The 8441-nt window shown below is 17.4% G+C and overlaps 1 pseudogene; it reads right to left on the bottom strand.

Moving 5' to 3' along the window:
• Positions 1-5098: 5098 nt before the first annotated feature.
• On the bottom strand, positions 5099-5217 carry LOC116186503 (annotated as a pseudogene).
• Between the last annotated feature and the right edge of the window lie 3224 nt (positions 5218-8441).

Here is an 8441-nt window from a genome sequence, read left to right as displayed (position 1 = left end):
TATTTCTGATTTTATTTTTATATTTTCTTTCTTAACGACAAAATAATTCATATTTTTATAGAAACAATAAAAATTGAAATATAAAATTTAGATTATTGTGATTTTATTATATTATATTTTTATAAAAATTTAAAAAATATTTTAAAAAATTTTAAAAATAAAAATATTTACAAATTACAATTAATAATAAGATACTTATAAATAATAATAAATAAAAATAAATAATTTTTTAATAAATCATTTCTCAATTTTCTTATTTCATACAAAATATTATCTATATCATAACTGAAAAAAATTTGAATAAAATCAAATATATAATAATATAGATATAATATCTAGATAGATTTAGATATTTTATGATTATTCAGATATATTATACCATTGAAGTATATTATACGATTGAGGTATCCAAATATTCCAGATATTAGTTTTAAGAAAATTTTATTTTAAGAAAGATTATTGTAAACAATCGCATTCTTATTTAATTTCGTAAATAAAATCAAATAATAATTTATTAAAAGATAATTTAGAATATAGAATGCTATTCTTTAATATGTTGATAAATTCAGTAAATAAAAATATGATCACCGCGCGACAATTATGAATGAAATAACTTTCTATATCAAAACTTATTACTTATTTACTTATTACTTATACTTATTTAGTTACAATAATAATAAATTAATAAAATAATAAATGAATTAATAAAATTACGATTTTAATTAAAATTAATTTAAATGTTTTTAATTCTTATGAAAACGTATAAAGATATTAAAATTTCAAATTAGGAAGTATTTAAAAATTCACGAAATATATCAAATTCTATTATTAAAAACTATAAAAAAGATAGTTATTTTAATGATATAAAATATTTTATTAATTAAACAACTGTAATTTTTAAGTTATATTAATATTGTATAAAATAAACAATATAATAAATATTTTGGCATATAATTCGAAAATTAAATAATATATATATATATATAAATAATATATAAATAAGTATATAAATATATATTATTATATTATATAATATATTATATATATTATATAAATTTTTTATAAAATCAATAAAAAGCTCAAAATGATAAAATATTTCAAAATTATTAAAATCGATAAAGAAATAATTTTTTGGCATGTTATCTATTTTTATCTATTTTATTTTATATTTAACCGAATATAGATTAACATACGATCATTGTATCTTATTGCAACAATTGAATGATCGTACAAATACAATCATTTAATTTTTAGAAATCGATATAATTAACTATAATTAAAGTTAATTAATATATAAATATATTGAATTAAGAAAATGTTCAAGTCTCTGTCTTGTGTTTCGATGCTGTTATATATATATTATATCATAACAAGCGAATCGTTGGAATACTTTCAAATTCATTTTTTTTTGCAAATTATACATATTAATAATTTCCATTGTATACATATCAATTTTTAAATGATCCCAAAGATAAAATTCTAATAGATTGAGATCAAATGATTGTAATTATATAATAAATACACTTCGTATTTATCAGAGAATGTAAAGAATAGTTTGAAATTTTATTTAATCTTTCATAACTCCAAAAATAAGATATATGTATGTCCATATAATATTTTTTATTTATTTTATATTTTTTATTACTTCTTTACTTTATTTTTTATTTATATTTTATATTATTTCTTTACTTTTTGTGTATAGATTTTTTTATTGATATTTAAGAATCACCATATAGTATCATTTATCATTATTATCAAGTCTTTGAAATAAGTTGGTGACAATCGATAAATTAATGAAATACAATAATTTCAATCTTTGTATTTATCAATTATATTAATTTGCAGTTTTAAAATAAAATCAAATTATTTTGATATCTGTATCCTAACCATGTTATAAAATCTTAACCAAAAAAATGAGCATTGAGAACAATTAATAGAACTTGGTCGAAGTATGGAAAGAAAGGGATACCAAGTTTAATATGTTAATATAAGGATTATAATGGTGTAACTATGAAATATAAGTAGGATGATATTACGTGCCAATGAATGTGTAGATTGCAGCCTGAGGGTAAAAAGTTTCAAAGCTACTCTACAATGGTGAATATGAAAAAGAAAGAAAAAGTGGAACGCTTGAAAATCATACCAGAAAATAAAAAGAAGATAGAAAGCAAAAGAGTTGTTTGTGTTTCGGAAAATTCAATGCCAAGGTTCCAAGTCTCTAGTTAAATCGAGATATTGACTGATACAATGAAAGTTGTAATATTAAAACGTTTTGTGTATGCTTTTTATTTTTCTTGTATTTTTGTTTTTATTTTTATATTAACTTGCAATGAATTATTTTTAAATTATTTAAATATATGAGATAATATTTTTTTAATAGAACAATTTTGTTCTAGATATATCTATTATAAATTATAAATACTAGAATTTCATTTTTAAATAATTTTTATATAAAATATAATAAATATATCATTCTTTGTCAATAGTTTTATCAATTTTAATTAATTTTTACAATTATATATACTAATAATTATATTATATTATATATATTAATAATATATTATATTATATGATAATATATTATATGAATGATTTAATAGATTAAAGTAGTAATAGATTAAATTATAGATAAATATATTAATAGATTAAAATAAAGTAATAGATTAAATTATTTTTAAAAAAATATGAATTAAAAAAATATTTTGAATTATTAATAGAAACTTAAGTACTAATTTATTTTGAATTACTACTTTAAACTCAAATATATTATCATTCAATGTAATTCTTCAGTATCTGTTAAGATGCTATTCCAATAAGAAATTAATTTATGTTGCATTTTTAAATAATGAATTTTCTTCTGAATATAACATATAACATATAAACTTTATCTATTATTCATTTATGGAAAAGACAGCTTCATCGAATAAAGTTATCATATTTATAATAATTACAATATATATAATGGATAAGATACAAGAAAGAAAATATCATTAATATTATATATATATTTTTTTTGCTTATCAAATTGCAAATAAATAGGAAATCGAATATTTTTTATTTTATCGAATGTTCACGGTATTTGTTATTTCATATCGAAAGTGCTCTTGAAAATTACAATAATTTTCCTGGACAACTGAACTTGGCTGCGTGCAGAATAGGATGGTCACGTAGTAACGATTTCTTCCTTATCACACGTGCCTCCTAGTTTTCTAGATCGTTTCACTTCTGTTTGTGAACGAGCTTTCTATTTTCCATCGAGAATACGCTCGACTCTGCAATATTGTATGTCGCATCGAATATACGTTTATTCTGCTCACCGTATCGATGTAATGTCGTATCGTGATTTATTCAATTGCTCGAAGGAAATCAATTGCAACCCGCTCTCTTAGAACTGTGAATACTGAAAGTATTCATCTATATTCCGCTCTTTTCAGAATTTCAGAAAATGAATTTCAATTCTTTTTAACAATCAATAAAGATATGAATCAATGCTATTCAGAATTGAATAAAATATAATTTGATTAAAGATTATGATTAATGCAAACTCATATTATGAATTACAATTGCTGATTATTACAATAAAATGTTAAGAAAAGTAATAAGAATTAAAAATTATAATTCAATAATCATATGAAGTGATTATAGTTTTGATTATGAATAAATGAATAATTTATTTGTAATAAAAAATAATGTGAATATTTTTTAGAAAATATATATTTATAAATATAAATTAATTTATTAAATTTTAATATTTTTAATTACATTCATCAACAAAGAAATTTTTCGTAAAAAAATATATTTCTATATGAAAAAATATATTTCTATATGAAAATAGTTTTTCAATAGAAAGAATAATAATATGTCAAAAAAAATTTTTTTTTTCCAAAAATTTTTTTATATATATATAAAATAGTTAAATAGTTAATTCTCAAAATTAAAAATTTTATCATTGCATGAAATAATTTTTTAATCTTTTGGAAAATATGAAGTTTGAATTATTTTTGAAAAATTATTTCTTTAAAAAATTGCATTGAATTTTATTTTTAAATAAATATTAGATGATAATAAATATCCATATGCCATAATTATTCAAATATTTTATTACATTATATTATTACATAATTACAAAATTATTAGATTATTTTCCATGATTATCAAATCACAATGATTATTATGATTATTTTCAGAAATCGATTATAATAATGTAAAAAACTTAATAATTAATTATTACTCCAACTTTGATGTTATTATTAAATTGTTAACAAAACAAGATACTTTTCCCATTTTTTAATTTATCAAAAAAATAAAAAGATATTCTATGTTTTATAATTATTACATACAATATTATTAATAACTAGATAAAATAAAATATAAAATAGTTAGGAAAATATTAGTTAGTTAGGAAAAATATTAAAATAGTTAGGAAAAATATTATAATAAAATTATTTGGAAAACTTTGATATCATTTGTTGATGAAAGATAATTAGAACAGTATATTTATGTAGAATCGGCTTAACTGAAAAGAAAAACAAATGACTCGAATAAATTAAGATTCATCAAAATTCATTAAAGACAGAAAATAACTAGAAATTTTTTTATAAATTGCATTCGTTTACAATCGTTACATTCGTTTCTTTTTATATTTTATATATTCACTTCTAATTGAACATAATATGTATCGCATATAATGATTATAAATTAAAACATCAAAATATCTATGCTTTTAATATATGTAACGCGAATATACATTAATATTAACATTCATAAAAAAAAAATCAATGCTGATATGAAACTTATATAAGGGCGTCAATATAAATCCGTTATTAAAAATAAGAGAATAATGTTAAATTAATTGTATTCATATAATATTAATATAATTAGAAAATTGTAAAAAGACAATTGATAAAATTAATTCACATCGATAAAAAAAATAAAAAAAAAAAAATACAATGCAAATGTTTTACTAAAAACAAGAGAGTATTTTATACAGACAAAAATTAAAAATTTCTATTAAGTTAGAAAATAATGCAAATTGTGTAAGTAAGTTATGTAAGTTAATATATACCGCTAAAGTACATTGTAAGGTAAAAAAAAAAAATATCAACAACACACGGTGTTCCCAAGTGGTCACCTATTCAAGTACTAATTGTACTCAACATAGCTTGACTTTGGTGATCGAACGAGAACTAGTAGTTCTTACGTGATATGGTCATTGGTATGGAAAAATATTAGTTCTTTTTTTAAAATATGTTTTATAAAATTATTATAATAATATACTGATTTAAAAATAGTAATGGGGAAACAGTCAGTCAAACGCATTGAATAAAATAATGCGGTGTATATGCATACGTTCTTAAGGAAAAATTAATATTGTAAAATATCATTTATTATTTATAAAATTAAAAAAATCTTCAAAATCTTAATTAATCGACTTCAACAGAGGCAAATCCAATAATTTGGATATATTTTAGTCTTATCTAATAATTAAAATTAAAATTTGAAAGGAAATATCAATAAATGCATTTTTATAATACAAATCACGTTATATTCTCCATTTTTATGTTTTGCTGTAATCATTGTTTATTAATTACCAATCTAAAATGATATATATCAGAATTTTAATAAAAAAAAACTAATTTTAGAAATAGAAGTTTGAAAACAGAATATCAAATATAAGAACATTTTTTTGAGAGTAGAATAGAATTGTGAATAGATATTTCAGTATAAATGAAAATGACTGTTGAATAATTATTTTCAACGTAAAAAATAATTGTCAATAATTTTATTCTCAAATGTATCCTTAAATATTAAATAACTGATAATTAAATAATTGATGAAACATCTTGAATTAACATCAAGATACCGGATAACTATGAAATGATTAATCGAGGTTTCATTGATATTTCGAAAATATTAATCAAATACATCCATATTCATAATATTGAAAATTAATATATTGAATATTGTAATATTTTTTTGATGAATTTTAATATTTTTAATAATACAATATAACTTTTATATATTTTTATTATATTTTATTATACAATACATTTTTTTCTGTTATTTAAATAAAACTTATTTTGGGATTTAGGAAAAAATAAAATCTATTCAATATTCAAATTTACAATTATGGTTTAAAAATATTTATTTTTTATAACTATATTAGTATTGTCAAAAAAATTATATTTTAAGTTTATTAAAAAATAGAATTCTACAAAATAAGATTAAAAAAAAATCATTTATAGAAAATAATGTTAAATTAATAGTGTATCAAAATTATCGGATTTTTTTGGAAAAAAACTTTTCTAGAAAATAAAGTTCACTTAGTTTTTGAAATATTTTCTGTGATTATTACATTTTTTTATTTATTATTATTATTTTTTATTATTATATTGTTAGAATATAAATGTATGTATTTCAATTGAAGATAATATAAATAATTATATATATAAACATAATCAAAATAAAGTATTAAGATAAATTGATAAATATTCTATATTATAAAAATTAAAGCACTTTATAAAAATTAAAGCTTTTTAAAAATATTTTTAAAAATACATCTTTTATGACATTGAAAATATTAAATTATAAAAAAATGATTTTTTATTTAATTTTTATATTATATTATATATTTACATATTATATAATATTATAATATAATATAATATGTTATATAATGTTATAATATAATATAATATAATGTTATAATTAATATAATATACAAAATATAAAAATACAATAATCAAAGAAAGAATATATCTCGAAAAATGTAATTCAAGAAGCAATAATTATGCATAATTTATATAATTATCAATACTACAATAGTTTATTTTAGATAGAAAAAAATTAAAGAAAAAAACACTTTTTTTTAATTTAATATTTTCAATGCCACAAAAGATATATTTTTAAAGAATTTTAATTTTTATAAAATGTCAACAGAAAATTTTTATCAATTTTCTTAATACTTTATTTTGATTAGATTAGAATACTCAATAGATGTCGGAAATATTTTATTTCTTTTAAAATAATTCGGAGAATATATAATTAATTGAAAATTTATTAAAAATTAATTTTAAATCATTAATTCCTATTCAAAAGATTTCTAAATTTAGAATTTATTTATATAAAATTATAATGTATAATGATTTTTAATTTTAATGTAATTTTAATGTTTTTTGTTAATATTTTAATGATTTTTTAATTATTTTTCTTTATTCGAAAGAAATAAAATTCAAACTTAAAATAAATATTTTTAAAAATTCAATAAATATTTTTGGTAATAAAATAAAAATGGAAGAAATATCATCTTTTCTATTATCGATATAATTTGATCAAAATGATTCATGTATCAAAATGATAAATGTAATTTTTTTTTCATATTTATTTTTTATTTAATGATTATTTTAGAAAATTTTTATATTTGTTTTTAGTATTTTTTATGTATTTCAAATAAAATATTGCATAATTGTATATAATTACTTTCAATATTATAATATATAATAATAAAATCTAAAAATCATTTTTTATTTTGTAATTTTTTATTAAAAGTAAAATAATTATCTTTTTTAATATTATTTCATGTTACATTAAAAATTTATGTAATATTATTTTAATTTTTTTTTTCATAAATACCAATATAAACGAAAGAAAATTTCAATTTTAAATATTTTGAAATTAGAAATTTAACAAAACTATGAACTCTTACAAATAAAAATTTATTGAACTTTTAACTTTTAAATTGCTTTTTGTTTATTTTATATTAACTACACAATAACATTTTAATTCTATTATAAAAATTTAATTTTAAAAAATAATTTAATTTTTAAAAATTTAATTTTATTTTATATTCAATTAAAGTTCTGATGAAAGTTCTGATGAAAGTTCTATATGAAAAATCATATATTATTATATTAACCGGTAATATCTTGTAAAAAACATAATTTTAAGCAATTATTTTTTAACATATAATAACTTGGAATTATTCGCAAAAAATTTTCGCGATTACATTCAATTTTATCTATATATATGCGTTCATGGTAGCATAACGACCGTGGTATATATGCGACCGTCTCTTCTTAATTATTTGTTGCATATTTTGATATAAAATATATCTAATTCCTTCTATAGTTTCTATGAATTCTTTGAAAATTAATTTTAAATAAATTTAAAAGATCCCTAAATTTATAGATGATCAAAATAACAATGACTGAAGAAGTTTTCTTATATATATATATATCACAAAGAAAATTTTAAAAAAGATAACGTTCACCATAAAGAAGTATGTTTTCATAAGAAATACTATTTTTAAACTTATACTGATGCATGCATTATCATGGATATATATGTTATTGGGATAAATAATATATTTATTATTCCATTATTAGCCTTGATTATGTATCGTACTGTATTGTATATAATCTAATAAAGATTATAAATATAGA

The sequence above is a fragment of the Apis dorsata genome, unplaced genomic scaffold (genome assembly GCF_000469605.1).
Source record: "Apis dorsata unplaced genomic scaffold, Apis dorsata 1.3 scaffold_794, whole genome shotgun sequence".
Lineage (NCBI taxonomy): Eukaryota > Metazoa > Arthropoda > Insecta > Hymenoptera > Apidae > Apis > Apis dorsata.
This window is presented reverse-complemented; position numbering and strand designations above follow the sequence as displayed.